At 37.5% G+C, this 20,136-nt stretch overlaps 1 pseudogene; it reads left to right on the top strand.

Annotated features, from left to right (window-relative positions):
• Positions 1 to 9,838: 9,838 nt before the first annotated feature.
• LOC138875156 (probable purine permease 4) lies at positions 9,839 to 20,121 on the top strand (annotated as a pseudogene).
• Positions 20,122 to 20,136: the final 15 nt, after the last annotated feature.

The following is a 20,136-nucleotide window of genomic DNA, read 5'->3' as shown; positions in this document are numbered from 1 at the left end:
AGAACCTCTGGTTTTTTCAGAATTTGCCATGGCGGTTGGCCAGTGGAACTCAACATTTTTGACTTTATTTTTCCTTCGTAGGCCTTTCCCTTCTGACTTGTTGTTTTTCTTTTCTTTTCTTTTTTTTTCTTCTTCTTTTTCTCTTTTTTTTTCTTTTTATCTCTTTTTAAAAAAAAAAAACTTCGGAGCATTGGGAAACTGTTGGCTCCTCAAACTTTAGCGCAACTGCTAGTCGCGTGGGACTTAACCTTTTCCAACCTTGTTTTGCCTTTATAGGCCTTTCATTTCTGGCTTCTTTCTTCCAACTTCAATTTCAGAGCATTTGGGGTAACTTGACTTTTCAATCCTTGCCGAGACGGTTAGCCACGTGGGAATTAACCTTTTTTAACTTTATTTTGCCTTTGTGGGCATTTGACTTTGATTTCCTTTCATTTGAAGAGTTTTCTTTTATTTCAAAGCATCGGCCATCATAGACAGTCGATGTCGACTCGATGCACCTGCCGAGGCTGGGTATCTTCTTGAATATTGGTGCATATCAAATGAGAACCCTGTAAACCAGTCTTACCATCCTTACTTTGTCTTAGTTTCGGAACAGTGTTAAACCAAAGGGGATTCAAAGAAAACAAATAATGGAATGGAGAATGAGTTTAAAACAAGAAGTGTCCCTTTCGGGGAAAGGAAAAAAGGACTTATCTGGAGTGCATGCGAACTTCAATAAACATGACATGCCTTTTGGACTGGATGCCTAATCTGTGTAAACCGTCTGAATCTCAGAAATCCATCACAAATTTTGCCTCAAAATCAAGAAACCTTGCCAGGACTCTGTCGATGCTGATGGTTGTGAGGATTCTCTTTTCGATCAGAGGTGCCTTTTGCGGGTTTTCACCAGCTGCCCTCTCTCACTTCTCTTCTCATCATCGCCTTATAATGCTCTTTGCGAGTTTTTACTAACAAGACTCTCTCATTTTCAATTTCTCTGTTTATTGTCGCCTCACGGTACCCGTGTGGGTTTTCACCAATAAAACTCTCTCATTTTACTTCTCTCATTTTGTTGTATCAGATCCAAGTAATTGTATCCTCCCATTTTGAACCTCTTTGCCGATTGATCAGAAGGACTTGAACAGGGTTTTAGGTAAAAAGGATTTGGATTGAGTTGCAACTTTGGAACCTTTCAGGCGAACCGTCGCCAAACCATTATAAATTCTGCCCCAGTTTCACTTTTTAGGGGGAATTTGAATTTTTATTTTGGTGTGACTGAACCCCAAAAAGAGCCTGCCTACGTATCCTTTCGGAATCAAGTCGAACGTAGTTCAGGGAACTTTGTTTTTGATTTTCTTTTGTTTTTCTGTTTTGTTTTGTTTTTTCTTTTTCCTCTTTTTTCATTTCAGTTTCTTTGCCTTTTCTTCCTTTTTCATTTTTTTTTCATTTCATTTTTACAATGTTTCAAAAAAAAATCAATAATACTTTCAGGTTCCAAAGAGGGTAATCAAAGAAGAGTAACTGGCTCAAATGGTTTACAAAAGTGTTAATGGTGTTTGGTTAGTGAGAATGAAAGCCTTCGTCATCCCAACCGGAGTATATTAATACTATATGGAGGATCAACATAGCACATTTTGGCTGCATTTGCATTGACAATTGTTTGAGGGACATTTCCTTTGATGCGTCCCAAGTATAACGCACTCTTTTGGCAGTACTCTTGTTGCAATGTATAGACCTTTCCAATCTAGAACCAATTTTTCTTCAGCTGTTCCAACTCTTTGTTTTATTTCCTTAAACTTCTCTTCATTGCGATCTAATTATTGATTCATTATTTCGAGTCTGACAGCTTTTCAGGATCTGGGTCTGAAGTCCGCAAGCATGTCATATTATTGAAATCTGCATTTAACAGAACTAAAAAGAGAATAAGAAAGAAAAATGACAAGATTAAGAAAAGAGACATTCCTGGACAATGAAATAGTAATTTCATTTGATTTTTGATTTTTGATTTTTTGATTATTTTCTTTTTTTTCAATTTTGAAGATATAAGGGTTTACATCAGAAAGTAAGACAATAAGGCAAAAAATCCGAATCACACCCTGAGATAATCCGGGCAGAAAGGATAGCAAAACTGACTGCCGAGACTCTCGTCTGATGGGGAACTTTCAGGCTTGGCGACCATTTTTCGGCTTTTCTTCTTTTTCAGCCATGGCTGCAATGGCCTTCAATGCCGGATCAAATTCCTCAGCTTCACAAATCATTCCGACTATTGGCCCGATGTTATGGGTAGGCAACAGATTGTTCATCACATCAGGAGCTTCTTCATCCCGAAAAACAATTCTTTCAGCTTCAATTAAATCTTCAACTGCCCTTTTGAGGGTCCAAGAGTCTTCTGTACTGTGTTCCATTGCTCCAGAGTGGTATTCACATATAGTATCAGCTTGGTGTGAGGGAGGCTCGAGGTTTGGCCGGTTCGGGGCCATTGCTGCAATAGATTTAGCATGATTAGCTTTTGGAACAAGCTCGAATACGATTCACCAATAGGGGTGAACTGATTCTTTCTGAAAGGCTCTCTTGGGCGAGGATTGTATTGGGGATCATTTGGTTGAGGATTATATGGAGCTTGGTAAGGATGGGAATTTCTGGGAAGTGAAGCTCGGTTTTGTGTATAATGTTGTGGCTGGGTGTAAGGTTGCACGCTCTCACTGCATAGGGAGGCGGTGCTACGGCATAAGCATCATCTTGAAGGGGATAATAGTGTGGTGGGACCATATGAGGCACACATGATTGGCTGAATGACCTGCGGGCCCCCCACGAGCTTGAAATCATCATAACTCCCTCTTCACTCCTATTTCTGTTTATCAAACCCTCCGAACCATTATGAGCAGACTGTGATGTGGCCTTAAAAGCAGCATGACTCAAGATTCGGCCTGTTTTTTAACCATTTTCAATTATTTCCCCAATTTTGATAGCCTAAGCAAATGGCTTACCCACAACAGACATCATGTTCTGGAAGTAGTCAGCCTATTAGGCCTGCAGAAAGACCGTGACCATTTCAATTTCGTCCATTGGAGGCTTTACTCTGGCAGCTTTCTCACGCCATTTGACAGCATATTCGCGGAAGCTTTCCACAGTTTTATTTTTCAAATTGGACAAAGAGTTTCTGTCGGGAGCGATGTCCACATTATATTGGAGTTGGCGGACAAAATCTCGAGCCATATCGTCCCACACATGCCAATGAGTAATTTCTTGATTTGTATACCACTCAGAAGCAATTCCGAAGAGGCTTTCCCCAAAATAAGCCATTAGCAACTCCTCATTTCCACCATTACCTCTCAGCTGGTTACAATATCATTTCAGATGAGCAACCAGGTCTCCGTGCCGATCGTGCTTTTCAAATTTTGGCATCTTGAAGCCAGCTGGCAAGTGGACATGGGAAAACATATAGAGGTCAGAGTATGAGACACTCTTTTGGCCACTCAGACCTTGCATGTTTTTCAAGATTTGCTCCAGGTTCTTCATCTTCCGAGCCATTTCCTCTTGCTCGGGATTTTTAACAACCTTTTCTTGCTCCACCAAGAGATCATATTGCGGAGGTTGAGTGAAAGAGTACGGGGTCACATATGTTATTTCTGGTTGAAGTTGTGGACCCTGAAAGATGAACATTGGAGGCGGTGCCCTTGAAGCCGGTGCCTGGGGGCGAACCACAAAAGGCATGCCAAGATCATTGGAGGGCATTGGAGGGTGCCCGCATGGGATGAGCAGGTTAGGCACAGGGGTGGAGGTAACCTCATCTGACCTGGGGATCAACTCAGGGAACCTAGGGATTGCACTTGGCGGTTCCCTACCATTAGACCAGGCGTCCCACATCTCCAATATGTGGAGACGCAATATCCTATTCTCTTCAGCAACTGCTGATTCTAGCTGTAGAATAGCCGATGTCGGGCTATCATCAGGACCGATGATTGGTAGATTGCTTGCGGAGGCCATCTGTGCCTTTGGATCTTCAGAAGGAGGGGTAGACTACCAACAAAACCAACCACCAAAACCTTGCTAGTTTTCACACCCAACAACCTTGTTAGTTTTGAGACATTTAACGTATAGAAAATCGCACGTTGGGATGCAATGCACCTAGCAGTTAAACGTTTCTACCATGTGTTTGAACGATTGCATATTTCATCCCGACCTTAACTAACTCTTTTCACTATGTACCTCTTTTCTTCATTTCTGCCTCTCTTTAATCACTCTTGATTTTTTCATCTCGTTTATGTCGCTCTTTTATTTTTTGGCACTCTCTTTTTCTCTTTTTGTTTTTATCACTCTTTTATTTTTGTCGCTCCCTATTTTCTTTTTTCTTTTTTTTTTTTTGTCTTTCTTTCTCAATCAAATTTTTTTTTCTTTCTCTCTTTTTTTTCCAAATTATTTTTCACTCAGTTTATTTTATGGCTATAATCGAATCCGATGAGGATTGCCTACGTATCATGACGCCGCACGAATCAAATCTTGCGTAGTTCGGGAAGATGAGAATCGAGTAAATAAGCTAACTCTTTTATTTTTTGTTTACTTTTATAAAACTCAGACCATGAAAGCTTTAAGAAAAAGAAAAATATATTTTTTTTTGAATTTTTCGTTTTGTTGTTGTTGTTGTTTTTTTTTGAAATTTTCGAAAGAAATGCTTTAAAAGAAGAAAGGAAATATTTTTTTTTTTGGACTTTGATTTTATTTTTATTTTTTTGAAAGAAAGACTTCTAAAAACTCATTTTCTTTTGATTTGAACTTTGGGCATTTCAAAAGTAAAAGGAAAATATTTTTATTTGAATTTTCATTTGTTTTCTCTTTTTCTAAAGAAGAAAGAAATTTTTTTTTTTTTGGATTTGGATGTTGCCTCTTAATTTCGAAAAAGGGACTTTTTAAGAAAAATAATTTGGATTTCTGAGTTTTATTATTTTTTTTTAAATTTACAAAAGTACTTCTAAAGAAAAACGAAAATATTTTTGGACTTCAATTTTTCAAATTTTTTTACATTTACGGAAGAAAGACTTTTAAAGAACAAAAAGAATATGTTTGGATTTTTTTGGGGAGTTTTTGGAAAAATACGTCAAAATAAAGGAAACCTGTATTTTGGATTTTGATTTTTTATTGATTTTCTTTTTATTTCTTTTTTTTTGTATGAAACACTTCAGAAAAAAGGAAATAATTTTTTTTTGAGTTTAAAAAAAACTTCTTTTTTTAATTTTCTAAGGAAAGATTTCTAAAGAAGGAACTAAAGGAAAATATTTTTGGATTTTTGAAAATTGGAGGTCGGAACCGATAAGGTTTGCCTATGTATCTCACATCCGGTGAGAATCAGACCCGCGTAGTTCGGTCAGTTTTGACGGAACAAGGGAAACATGACCTTGAAAATTTTGGCTCAATTTGAAATGACTTTTCTTTTTCTTTCTTCTTTTTTTTTCATAATTTTGGAAGAGTTTCAGAATTTTCAAATACCTAACTCACTCTTGGTATTTTTTCTCTTTTTTTTATCTATTCTAGAAGTCAGTCGACATACAAGCCGAACTAAACAGATGCGCATGTAGCACGTAAGATGCATCAGAATGATCTTTTTATTTTGGGTGTACCTGTACTAGACGGACTCAACTCATGTGTTGAGTCCCCAAAGTCAAATGCACATGATGCAAACAAGCGTTCCTACTAGGGATCTGACATGAGGCTGAGTTATTCTAGGTTTAAAACCTGGGTATATTGTCATAGACTTGATTTACCCCAGCGGACAACTCGAGCCGGGGGGCTACGTACCGGGAACCAAAAGGTCATCCGGCTTTGTAACTTGTCCGAGCCTCTTTCTAATTTAAGGTATGACACTAAAAGAATAGGAGTCACGCTAGCATGCACATCCTCGAAGACGAGAAGAAAAGGGTTTCGTAACAGTTTATAAATTGAATAAACTTTGAAAAGAATCCAGTATTCCCTAATCTAGTGATGGAAACTTGGATATAGGGGAAAAGAAGGTGAATTTGAGAGAGAATATTGAAACGTAATTTTCATAGGAACTCACCGTACTCTTTTTTTTTTCATATGAATCTTGGGGAGGCAAGATTTATCACCCTCCTATGTAAATTAGTTTCCAACTTGTTCAATTTTTTTATAATCTTAAAATCTCATTTTTATGACAAAGTTACACTTTTTTAGTACTTCAGAATCTCCCAAACAAACAAACAAAAATGCATACCTTAAGGTCTGACTCAGTAGTATATACAAGCTAAAAATCTAAAGTGAAATGCACCAGGAGCTTATTTTACCAGCCAACATTTGAGACCTCCCTTTCCCTTTGTGAAAGAAGATTGGGTTGCCACCCAGCGAGATATTTCTTCAATATCTTCCATATTTATAAGTGACATTATGGTACAATATCAGTAACTCCTTTCAAATAGACCACACGGATAGAGTCAACATCAGCGACAATAAGGTTGTCGGACTGAAACAATGGGAAAAAATCAGCGCAAAAGCATAGCTCTAAGGCGCCTGAAGGGGGACTTGGAATTTCAACATCTTTTCTTCTTAATCTCTATGTAGGAAACTAGAACAGCAAAATCAACCAGCAAATGAGACTCCCACAACTCAATCAACTGGTATTAGCAGAATTGTTATAGCTATTCCAGACAAAAATGTGAACTTGACTTGTTTATACAGCAGATAAAGAGCAATTCCAATCTAATTGTGCAGAGATGAATTCCAAAATGCCAAATAAGAAGCTAGATGAGAAATAAGCTTAGAAAAAGTAGAAGGCAGCAGATCCGAACAAAAGCAGCAGCAAATCTTCAACCATAGCGATATTTAGAACCCAGAAAAATAGAAACACACAACAGCTGATTCAAACAGTGACAGAAAATTGCGGTTTTAATCTCTCTTTTTTTCGTTTTTCTTTGCTTCTTTCTTTCAGATTCAGTTTTGTAAAGTTCAAAAGGAGCTCTCAACTGTTCCATGTGTGAGAGAGGTGAGAGAGAGAGTGAGAATGAATGGAGAAGAATAGGGGTTGGTCTGCACCGTTTCTCTGGTTTTTTTGTCCAAGGGAAGGGTCTATTCTCCTGATGTCTTTCTAGGTCTAGGGTTTTTATTAAAAGGGGGTAAAGCGGGTCGGGCAGGCGGGTCGGGTAAGGAGATTGGGTTGGTCGATGGGTTTGGGTAGGGATTTGGGCTCAACATTAATTTTGGCCCAATCAAGTTTAAACCAGCCTTTTTTTTTCAATTTCCTTTTTCTTTTGTTTTTTTTTCTTCCTTTAATTAATTAAATTTCTAGATTAATCTAAATTATAAAATTAAGCTAATTATAAAATTTATAACAATTACTTGATCCTAAATTAGAAGAGAAAAAATCATTAATCCAAAAATTAAAAGGTAAAATGTAAATATGAGCCATTTTTTTATTTTCATTTTTAATAAAATAATTAATTAACTAATTAATCCTAAAAATATAAAAATAAAGATCTAAATGCAATGCATGGCATTTTTTTGTATTTTTTATGATTTTAATAAAAGTAAACATGCACGGAAAATGCGAGCAATTAACACAAATTCCTACAAAAATCCTATAAAATTACAAATAATTGGGAAAATCTATTTTTCTTTGATTTTATAGGAGTATTTTGTATATGGTAAAAATCACATGCTCATAGTGGGATGACACGCTGCCACGCTGAGCTGAGTTGCTGCTCCTCACCTTGTCCCTAGCCATTGTCCTAGATGATTGAGCATCCATAATATTGGACACTTCAAGCACAGTGTTGGCTGGTCTACTAGAATTTGGTATGTTTGCCTGATTACCTTTCTTGGACTCTTTTTCTTATAAGATGATCTTTTGACCTGCATATCTAATTCCTTAATCCTCTCCTCCTCGTTAGCCTTAGTTGTGGTCATGGTCCTTATCTGCGGGCCTGCTGGTGTACCGCCATTCCCCTTGGTCTTGGACCTTGTTTGCGGGCCGACTGGTGTACTGCCATTACCCTTGGTCTTGGACCTTGTTTGCGGGCCTACAGGTGTACTGCCAACCTTGGCTGCTTGTGAAGAGTTAAACCTGACTCTCTGGGGGGCGTTCCTAGGGGCTTCTTGTTGGGAGGTCTCTGCCTCATGGGTGACTAGTATGTTGTGTCCTGATTCATCGTGGATACCAGAAGAGTTATGCATGACGACTAGTGTGGGCACTGAAGTGTCCTGTAACTCATGGTCGACATGGGGTAAAGTGTGGTCCTATGGAAGAAAGTCTAGGGGGTTCTGTTCGGGAGGAAGAACTTTTAATGAGTTCTGTTCGAGAGGGTTAAGCCTAACTTTCTTGCTGGCGTTACTGGGGCTTTATGTTGGGAGGTCTCTACCACATGGGTAGCTATTACGTCTGTAGGGTCTGGAGGATAATGGTGGTATGCTGTGTGATTCATGGTGAGTACCAGAAGAATTATGCGTGACAAGTGAAGCGGGCACTGAAGTGTCCTGTAACTCATGGCGGACATGGGGTAAACTGTGGTCCTGTGAAAGAGAGTCTAAGGGCCGAGTTCTGTTTGGGAGGAGTAACTTCGAATTTTTTTATCAGCTCCAAAAGCTATTTGTTCCTGGCTCTACATCTGTCTCTCTCGCGTATCAGTACATAGAACAATCAAAGCATAGAAAACAAAATTAGTACAACAATCAAAACAAAACCCCTAGGAGGTAGTTATTACTAAAAAACGGAACCACCAAATAAGTAGTTCTGACAACCCCAAATCATATTCATATTGGCATAAGTCTCAATAATCTAACAAATCAATATTATGTAATTGCAAATAGACATAAAACAATTACCAGAAAAACAAAATTCCTAAATCAATAATTTTGTTCTGGGCTCTACATCTGTCTCTCTCTCGCTTATTAGTACATAGAACAATCAAAACATAGAAAACGAAATTAGTACAACAATCAAAACAAAACCCCCAGGAGGTAGTTATTACCAAAAAATGAAAACCCGAAATAAGTAGTTCTAAAAACCCCAAATCATATTTATATTGGCATAAGTCTCAATAATCTAACAAATCAATATTATGTAATTTCAAATAGACATAAAATAATTACCTGAAAAACAAAATTTCTAAATCAATAATTTTGTTCCGGGCTCTACATCTGTCTCTCTCGCAGTACATAGAACAATCAAAACATAAAAAACGAAATTAGTACAACAATCAAAACAAAACCCCTAGGAGGTAGTTATTACCAAAAAACGAAATCCCCAAATAAATAGTTCTGAAAACCCCAAATCATATTCATATTGCCATAAGTCTCAATAATCTAACAAATCAATATTATGTAATTGCAATTAGACATAAAACAATTACGAGAAAAATAAAATTCCTAAATCAATAGTTTCGAACCATCAAATCATATTGATATGCGCATGAATTTCAATAATCTAAAACCTAAGATATGCAAATATATACTTAAGCAATAAAACCTAAAATATGCAACTCACACTGTCAAACCTACGACCGACTCCCAGCATCCGCCAACAGGATCGTCCTTAAGCGCTTCAATCTCTTGCATGCTGTGATTCACTCATCCACTAACCACAAAACATAGACTTTGTATCCTTTCATTTATCCGCCGTTTTTCTTTTTCATTGTTCTTTCTTTTTCATTATCCAATGGATTTCTTAGCCCAACACTCACAACAAGAATATGATCAATATTTAGCAAATTTTTCAAGAGAACTTATGATTATAGACACAAAAAACACCACCAAAAAAGTGGTAGTAGAGTCCAAACACATGACCAAGAAACAACAAACACTACTTCTACCATAAAAAATGTTACATTTTCTCCTAGGAATTAACTAATTGTGTCTTTTTGTTGGTTCAATGTCATCAACTCTACTCTTAAAATTCTACTTCAATCACAAAGGTGCAAGTCGTTGGGTTTCTACTTGGGTTCAATCTGCTAGTTTTCCTTTTCTCCTTCTCTCTATTTATTTACCTTTTTATGTTTTTAAATCCACCGATAGAAAACCATTTACTGGTTTCACTCCTAAAATCTTGTTACTCTCTATTCTCATTGGTTTTTTATTAGGTTTTAACGATCTTTTATTTTCTTGGGGCAACTCTTATCTTCCCGTTTCGATAAATTCTCTTGTTTTATCATCGCAGTTAGCTTTCACTCTCATCACTCCATAATTATTGTCAAACAAAAAATCACTTACGCAAATCTTAATTGTGTTACTTTGTTAACACTTAGTTCGGTCCTGTTAGCCTTAGGTTCGAGCCATGACAAACCAAAGGGTTTGACAAAGTCAAAGTATTTTATAGGATTTTTCTCAACAGTTGGTGTTGGATTATTATTCGTTCTTTATCTCCCATTAATGTAAAAAATATATAAAAACGTTTATTGCTATTCTATGGTTGTGGAAATGCAAATAGTGATGGAATTAGCAGTAATGGTTTTGGCCACGGTGGGTGTCACGACCCAAACCGAAGGGCCACGACGGGCACCCGGTGCCTTACTCAACCGAGTACCAACGTAACATATCTTTCTTAACATGTTATCATGAGTAAATGAGCCAGAAAACCCGTCATGAGATAACAAGAATAAAACATAAGGGAATACTCAACATATGAAGACCTAACATGATATACAAACTAATATATGTGACATACGAGCCTATAAGGCCGACATGACCATTAGTAAACTCGAAACATAGGCCGACAAGGCCATACGATTATCCATACACCTGACATCTGTCTACAAGCCTCTAAGAGTACATAAAATCATAAAGGTCGGGACAGGGCCCCGCCATACCAATCAATATATATCCAAAGCATACTGACCAAATAGGCAACTCCGGAGCAAGTGGAGTGCACCAACACCTTCGCTGAGCTGATAGCCTACTAGGAGGACTGTCAACCTATCATTCGAGACCTACGGGCATGAAATGCAGCATCCCTAGGCAAAAGGGACGTCAGTACAAATAAAGTACCGAGTATGTTAGGCAGGAAAGCTTAAACAAGAACAGTAATGTAAAGAGAGAGATAGAGGAGATACAACCTGTAACATCTGAGTGCCTCTGGGGGTTACTGATATGAAATGCATAATACATATATATACATAAACTTTTTAAAACATTCGCCTCTATAGGCATCATCATATCGTACCCGGCCTCAAAGAGGACTCGGTAAACGCATACCCGACCATCATAAGGTTCGGTAGAATCGTACCTGGCCACGTGGAGCTCGGTAAACCCAACTGATCAGTGGTTGCACAATAGGTGCCGTACCCGGCCGACTATAGAGCGGCTCGGTAGAGTAAAATAGATACTATATATAATACATGCTAGACTCATGAAATCACCTTCTAAACCTTTTGGAGTGACTTAAGAACACTATGGACATCCATACCCTCAATATGAACCTTAGTAGGATTCAAGGATCATACACACTTGCTTAGAATAATTTTATAAGGAAAGAACAACATGGACAACCTTAGTTGCTAGGAGTAGATCCGTTATGAAGTAGCGTATTCATTTCACTTTAGATCATGCCAAAAGAAAGAAGAAAGTGCCTTAACATACCTTAAACCCGTTGAGTCCTTAATCACTTCCAAGCAACTCTTCAAACAAGTCAACTCAATCTATCATAGTATAAGGAGATTCAAAATCAGTGCTGAGCAAAGGCTAAGTCTATAACTTAAGCTAGTAGCTCGTTTACGTAAATTTTGGCAGCATCTCCCTTGTAACAAGGGCCTCCTCCAATACCATATACAAACAACAATGACCAGAGCAATCCATCAATACATAATTATCAATATCAAGACACCATATAACAACAACAAGTCACAACTACATTACGACGAGCGGCAAGCTCCGATTGGAATCCGTATACCCCTTATCAATCCTTATAGACTTCTTACTTCAACATAAAAGTATCATTAACTTGATAATGAAGTCATTAATCAATGATTCCAGCCTTATACCATATATTTATAACAACGAAAATAATCCACAACTTCAACTATCCCCAACTAGCAACTTTATTCACTAGTTCATGTCTAGCCCATCCATTTAACTTAATAAATATCAAGATAACCTTAGGCACAAGCAAGAATACAATATACATACCTCCTACAGTAACTTCAAGTCAAAATCCAAGTTATATTCATTTTACAACAAACCTTAATAGCAATACAACACCATAGAAGTGACTTAAGCTAATCCAAGTATTATCTTGTAGTTTATCATCCTAACAACTTAACCAACATACAAGAAAGATTAAGTACAATTAGTCGGCTATTATATTCACCTTATACAGCAACAACAACTTGGAATTTCATCCAAATACAGCCCACAACAATCCTCAATGACAACACAACCTCAAAGAGGTGTTGTTCTTCACTAGAACTAAGTTTTGATGTTGAAATATGGTGTAATCACTTTGGAATCACTTCAAACCCTTGTGGTATATGTTTAGGAGGGTTAGGAGAAGTTTGGAGACGAATATTAGTTGAAAAATGAGCAAAAATAGGCGTCCAAATCGTTTATAAATTGAAGTAGGTCAACCACCGCCTAAGTGGGTCCCATTGGGAGCTGCTTGCGCGGTCTTGCGAAAACAAAACATGAATATCTCTCTACTCCGATGTTGTATTGACGAACAGTTTAATGCGTTAGAAACTAGACTCGTAGATCTTCAATTTGATATGTAGAACAACTCATGATTCCAAGTATATTTGGAGAAATTCTCAGATACATTTGACCAAAATTTCACCAAATTTATGAATGTAACTTGTGATGACCTTTGTCAACTCTTGTTCCACAACTTGCTTGCCTTCAAAATGTAGAAAATGAATATCATACTACTAAAATAACTCATAGAATAACCTCCTTATCATGTTAAGAACCCTAGTCTCACCCCAAAGTACATGTTATAATATTCCAAACTTGTCGACTTTTGACGAAACTTATTTTCTTCAATTGGTTTAGCTTCTAAGATTTCCAACCCTCTTGGTACTCATTATTCATGATCTTAAATATTTGTAACCTCCAAGGTAACATGATTAAATTACTTTATTTGCTTCCAAATATAATCTCATTTCTGAGCTTACATCAATGACTTACGACGTACTCTCATGTATGAAAACTTGGGGTGTAACATCATTCCCCCTTTGGAACATTCGTCCTCGAATGTTGACTGATGCACTTATCAGTTTCATAAACTATGGCTCTTACGAATACTTTAATGCTCATCTTTCCATCTAAGCAACTGTTTTGTGAATAAATCCAAATGCTTGGGCATTCCCCCCTTTTAGGCCTCTTTGTCACGCCATGACATGTGGTCGGAATTCTTCCAACATCGTAACATTTGTTACCTTATGTCATGTAGTATGTACGACTGTGTCCTTGTATGAGCGCCTAGCGACTCGTCTTCTCTTTTTCCTCCATCTTTTAGCCAATCTCTAAGCCTCACTTTATGAACATATACAGAATTATGACAAGTTGTCCCTCTAGGCATCTATAGGTGTACTGATGTCTTTCGCTTGGTACTTTATCGAACTTAAGACTATTTCTATCTCTTGTTTCATAGCCTTGTATATCTATCCTTATGGATTTACTACATCTAGGTAGGTTATACTATACCATAAAACTTACTTCGGTTTATTATTACCGAGGTTTGCTACCCAACTCCAGGTTACTCTCTCGCTGCTTATCCTATATGTATAAATCTAAGTCCTTTAGTGCTTCCTCATTATTATTCATCTAAGAATAACAAACAAATCTCATCTCGAACTTTGGAACTTGTACCCATCTATTGTTTATTCACCTTAATGTTGATCTATAATCTATCACTGATAACTTGCAACCTCTTACGTAATACACTGTCACTAGGGCTCACATCTTATCGGGGAACATATGAAGTGATTTTCCTGATCCACCTAGGGATAATACTATACTTCAATAACCGTATTTCATTGCATCCCAACGCGATTCATCTTATGGGGGTATTCTAATCCCGTGCAATTAATGAAATCCCTTTCTCGTTAAATCATTACTCAATCAAAGGCCTAAGCATCATCCTCTTATCTATCACAATTACACCCTTATTCTACTGCCAGTGCAGCATTCCATCTCTTCTAAATGCACCTAGTCTCAGACTCCTCTGTGTTCATTCAGGCTGTACCGAGCTTTTTATTACATATGGAAATCATCAGCTCCCTTGTTTTGATGGGTTTAATCCCGAGGACATACATATTCTCGTCACCTTCTCACTCACCTTTTCATATCCTTACTCCTATCTACCTAAAACCTTGTTGCTCTACAATACTTTACCTTAGGACCTACACCGATCTATTTATACTACTCGCAACCTTCCTTCAACTTGCTAGCACTATAAATTTCCTTTTGTGCCTTCTCAGTTGTCCTTAAATGTAAGCAATTACTTTTGCTGGTCGTTGTATCACTTGTTACATGAATACTTGGCTTATCTTTTTGCCCATGAATACTATAATTTCCTGTACCTCATATGATCTCAAACATCACCTTTGATGGCTTTTTTTTACCATTCATTAGCCATGATAGGTGCCACTTTCTTATGGAGTGTATACAATATTGTAGTGAGACTGTTGTTACAGGATCATTTACTCTTTAGCTCACTATGCTTAGGTGGAAACCTTCTTCCTTATTTCCTCAGCTAGTCTTTCATTGTAGTACTTAGGGAGACCTTCTGGCTCTTGTAAAGTTGCGAGCTTGATATATCGTACACCCGAAGGTAATTTTCGTTATTCTTACTCGCCTATAATAATCCTTAGTTACATAAATTTATGCCTTTGTGCTCGTAGGGTTACTTCTAAGCTCAAATTTTTATTGTCTCCTTAGTGACACTCTCTCTTATTTTTATAAACCTTAAAATGGTACCTTTAACTGCCTCAACTCCTATCTGAAATTTTTTTCAAATGATTGTGATCTCGTATCTGCGAGACTGAATTCACTATGCTGCGATTCACTACATTTATCTTGCATGATCTATTGATTTATCTGTGACCTCTTGTCTAGCCATAACTGGGCTCTTCCTGAATCAACTACTAATTACTCGTTGGTCCATTCTCATATATATATATATATATATATATATATATATATATATTCTGCATAATCCCTCTTGGGATATATCCTTTGTCTTAACTTATCTCTCTCCACTAGCTCCTGATGTATCAAGTGTCCATTCACACTTATTTATCAATAACATCCTGGCCGGAAACTTTTACTGCCTCTCTCCGGTGTCGTGCTTGTATAATGTTCTAGAGTTGCAACATATCTGCAGGAACTGAATAAATGCAACATCACCCCTTTCTCCTTTTTACCACATTCTTTCTTTACCATTCCATAGTTAACTGAACCGTTTAACTCCGACTTAATATCATATCACACCATATTCCCCCCTTTAGGGGAGTACTAAGATTTAGTACTACGACGATCTACCTATAATTGTTTTACCTTTTCATATTCGGCGTCTTTTCACATTATCAATTAACCTTAATCACCTTATGGTAACTTTCTGTACCAGGGATAACTAAATTTCTTACGCACGAAGGTGACACCTACGGTAACTGGCACACTTAGTCCCTTAAGATTAACTCTGCTCAAAGTGCTTGCTTTAGGTAAGCGACTTCCTAAATAACCTTTAAAGGTTATTCATCTGTTGTCTATTCTATTATTGTTGGAGCACGATCTTTGAAATTCTCACGATGTCGACCATTATCAAATCCTCCGGTCCCTAATTCATGTTCGGTTTTATCTTATTCACCAGCTCATACTGATTTTTATTACTCTGGGGTCTAACCTTTCCTCCTAGTAATCATATTGAAGTCACCATCTTATTTCTCGAAATAAGAATATGACTTTATGGCTTATACTCTTTTATTGCCTTAAGGCTTGTCACCTCTTGTATTTTCCTTCACTTGACTATAGACTCTGTCATCGTGTCATATTTTGAGTTACTGTTATCACCCATATATCACATCTTACTCATGATGCTTCATTTATTTTCTTCTTATTCTCCGGATAATATTTATTTGTCTATCACTTTATTCTGAAAACTTCAACAAAAAGTTCTTTCCTTATAAGCTCCCCTAGCTTCATCTCACTGGCTCTTGGGAATGCCTAACATTCTTTTTTTTACTCGGGGCTAGAGTCATACTAAGGTAAATATTTGTCCCTTCTAGGATCCCACTGCCTATCTTCTGAAATTTCTGAATATTCCAGTATTCGTATCTGATTGTACTACTCTAGAGTTCACCATCTGGGTGTCTTAGAAGGAGATCTATTACCACATTTGCACCATCTTTCGGAAACGTTAGTTAATGATAACAACCTATCCACAATTTTTGGGTTACTCTAACTCCAACTGGATCCTGATATCCCATCTTTCTCTTAAATAATATCTGTTAGCTCCCATAGAACATAACTGAGATGGGTGTGGCCAATTGTACTTACCTCTGTCATTGATGAAGGTACCAAAATGCTTATATTTCTCTGCCTGATTTGAAAATATTGATAATCTTCATTATCTGGGTGCCTCGTACCCCTCTTCACCTTACTTCTTTTACTTGTTAAAACTTGTATCTAGCTTCTGAATTCCTCATAGATTTTCACCATATTCGTGAATAGATATCCGTGCCTTAAGGCTCCTTATTAAGAAGCATACACATCTTAGTACACACATGATCTGTTGAAGACCTCATATTTACTCATCATAAGCATGATGTGAAATCGAGTTCCTCTGACTCAACTCTTCCACATCCACATGCAATCTCTTACCAACTGTCTTTGTGGATGTAGGTATCGTTGTATTACGACTAAAGTCGAATTTAGGAGTTTGAATTCTTACAACTGAGCTCTACTGCACGATCTAGAGTAAGAAGAAAGAGTGACAGACCTAAATGCCCTGTAGCCTCCTGCTTATAAGTGTGGTGCACAACACACCCATAAACAAGACTCTACTAGACACGGCTTGTAGACTCCCTAGGACAGAACTGCTCTGATACCACTTCTGTCACGACCCAAACCGAAGGGCCGCGACGGGCACCCGGTGCCTTACTCAACCGAGTACCAACGTAACATATCTTTCTTAACATGTTATCATGAGTAAATGAGCCAGAAAACCCGTCATGAGATAACAAGAATAAAACATAAGGGAATACTCAACATATGAAGACCCAACATGATATACAAACTAATATATGTGACATACGGGCCTATAAGGCCGACATGACCATTAGTAAACTCGAAACATAGGCCGACAAGGCCATACGATTATCCATACACCTGACATCTGTCTACAAGCCTCTAAGAGTACATAAAATCATAAAGGTCGGGACAGGGCCCCGCCATACCAATCAATACATATCCAAAGCATACTGACCAAATAGGCAACTCCGGAGCAAGTGGAGTGCACCAACACCTTCGCTGAGCTGATAGCCTACTAGGAGGACTGTCAACCTATCAATCGAGACCTGCGGGCATGAAATGCAGCGTCCCTAGGCAAAAGGGACGTCAGTACGAATAAAGTACCGAGTATGTTAGGCAGGAAAGCTTAAACAAGAACAGTAATGTAAAGAGAGAGATAGAGGAGATACAACCTGTAACATCTGAGTGCCTATGGGGGTTACTGATATGAAATGCATAATACATATATATACATAAACTTTTAAAACATTCGCCTCTGTGGGCATCATCATCATCATATCGTACCCGGCCTCAAAGAGGACTCGGTAAAAGCATACCCGACCATCATAAGGTTCAGTAGAATCGTACCTGGCTACGTAGAGCTCGGTAAACCCAACTGATCAGTGGTTGCACAATAGGTGTCGTACCCGGCCGACTATAGAGCAGTTCGGTAGAGTAAAATAGATACTATATATAATGCATGCTAGACTCATGAAATCACCTTCTAAACCTTTTGGAGTGACGTAAGAACACTATGGACATCCATACCCTCAATATGAACCTTAGTAGGATTCAAGGATCATACACACTTGGTTAGAATAATTTTATAAGGAAAGAACAACATGGACAACCTTAGTTGCTAGGAGTAGATCCGTTATGAAGTAGCGTATTCATTTCACTTTAGATCATGCCAAAAGAAAGAAGAAAGTGCCTTAACATACCTTAAACCCGTTGAGTCCTTAATCACTTCCAAGCAACTCTTCAAACAAGTCAACTCAATCTATCATAGTATAAGGAGATTCAAAATCAGTGCTGAGCAAAGGCTAAGTCTATAACTTAAGCTAGTAGCTCGTTTACGTAAATTTTGGCAGCATCTCCCTTGTAACAAGGGCCTCCTCCAATACCATATACAAACAACAATGACCAGAGCAATCCATCAATACATAATTATCAATATCAAGACACCATATAACCACAACAAGTCACAACTACATTACGACGAGCGGCAAACTCCGATTGGAATCCGTATACCCCTTATCAATCCTTATAGACTTCTTACTTCAACATAAAAGTATCATTAACTTGATAATGAAGTCATTAATCAATGATTCCAGCCTTATACCATATATTTATAACAACGAAAATAATCCACAACTTCAACTATCCCCAACTAGCAACTTTATTCACTAGTTCATGTCTAGCCCATCCATTTAACTTAATCAATATCAAGATAACCTTAGGCACAAGCAAGAACACAATATACATACCTCCTACAGTAACTTCAAGTCAAAATCCAAGTTATATTCATTTTACAACAACCCTTAATAGCAATACAACACCATAGAAGTGACTTAAGCTAGTCCAAGTATTATCTTATAGTTTATCATCCTAACAACTTAACCAACATACAAGCAAGCTTAAGCACAATTAGTAGGTTGTTATACTCACCTTATACAGCAGCAACAACTTGGAATTTCATCCAAATACAGCCCACAACAATCCTCAATGACAACACAACCTCAAAGAGGTGTTGTTCTTCACTAGAACTAAGTTTTGATGTTGAAATATGGTGTAATCACTTTGGAATCACTTCAAACCCTTGTGGTATATGTTTAGGAGGGTTAGGAGAAGTTTGGAGACGAATATTAGTTGAAAAATGAGCAAAAATAGGCGTCCAAATCGTTTATAAATTGAAGTAGGTTAACCACCGCCTAAGTGGGTCCCATTGGGAGCTGCTTGCGCGGTCTTGCGAAAACAAAACATGAATATCTCTCTACTTCGATGTTGTATTGACGAACAGTTTAATGCGTTAGAAACTAGACTCATAGATCTTCAATTTGATATGTAGAACAACTCATGATTCCAAGTATATTTGGAGAAATTCTCAGATACATTTGACCTAAATTTCAGCAAATTTATGAATGTAACTTGTGATGACCTTTGCCAACTCTTGTTCCACAACTTGCTTGCCTTCAAAATGTAGAAAATGAATATCATACGACTAAAATAACTCATAGAATAACCTCCTTATCATGTTAAGAACCCTAGTCTCACCCCAAAGTACATGTTATAATATTCCAAACTTGTCGACTTTTGACGAAACTTATTTTCTTCAATTGGTTTAGCTTCTAAGATTTCCAACCCTCTTGGTACTCATTATTCATGATCTTAAATATTTGTAACCTCCAAGGTAACATGATTAACTTACTTTATTTGCTTCCAAATATAATCTCATTTCCGAGCTTACATCAATGACTTACGACGTACTCTCACGTATGAAAACTTGGGGTGTAACAGTGGGAATGACTATAGAGGGTGGATTTTCGGAGCTGAAAAAAGAGAGTAAAAGTGTGTTTGATTTGGGTAAAAATGCTTACTGGTTAACGATGATATTTAACGTGGTGACGTGGTAGTTATGTTTTATGGGTACAGCTGGAATGGTGTTCTTGACAAGTTCGTTGACAGGGAGAGTTTGCATGACAACATTAATGGTCGTTAATGTTTATGCGCGTAAATGGGGCATATGCTCGCAAACAGGACACGACCATCGTAAATATCCTTTAGCTGATTTGGGTGGCGGTGGTAATCCAGCTCATAGTGGAAGTTCATCTAATGTACCCAACTATCAAGGATACACGTACTGTTTTGTTTCCGTAATGTGTTTGTAATAAGTGTATGTACTTGTTTATCTTGCAGAATGTATGAAAAAAATTATATTTC

Source organism: Nicotiana sylvestris, chromosome 8 (assembly GCF_000393655.2).
Source record: "Nicotiana sylvestris chromosome 8, ASM39365v2, whole genome shotgun sequence".
In the NCBI taxonomy this organism is placed as follows: Eukaryota; Viridiplantae; Streptophyta; class Magnoliopsida; order Solanales; family Solanaceae; genus Nicotiana; species Nicotiana sylvestris.
Note: the sequence above shows the minus strand (reverse complement) of the source record. Positions and strands in the feature narration are given on the sequence as shown.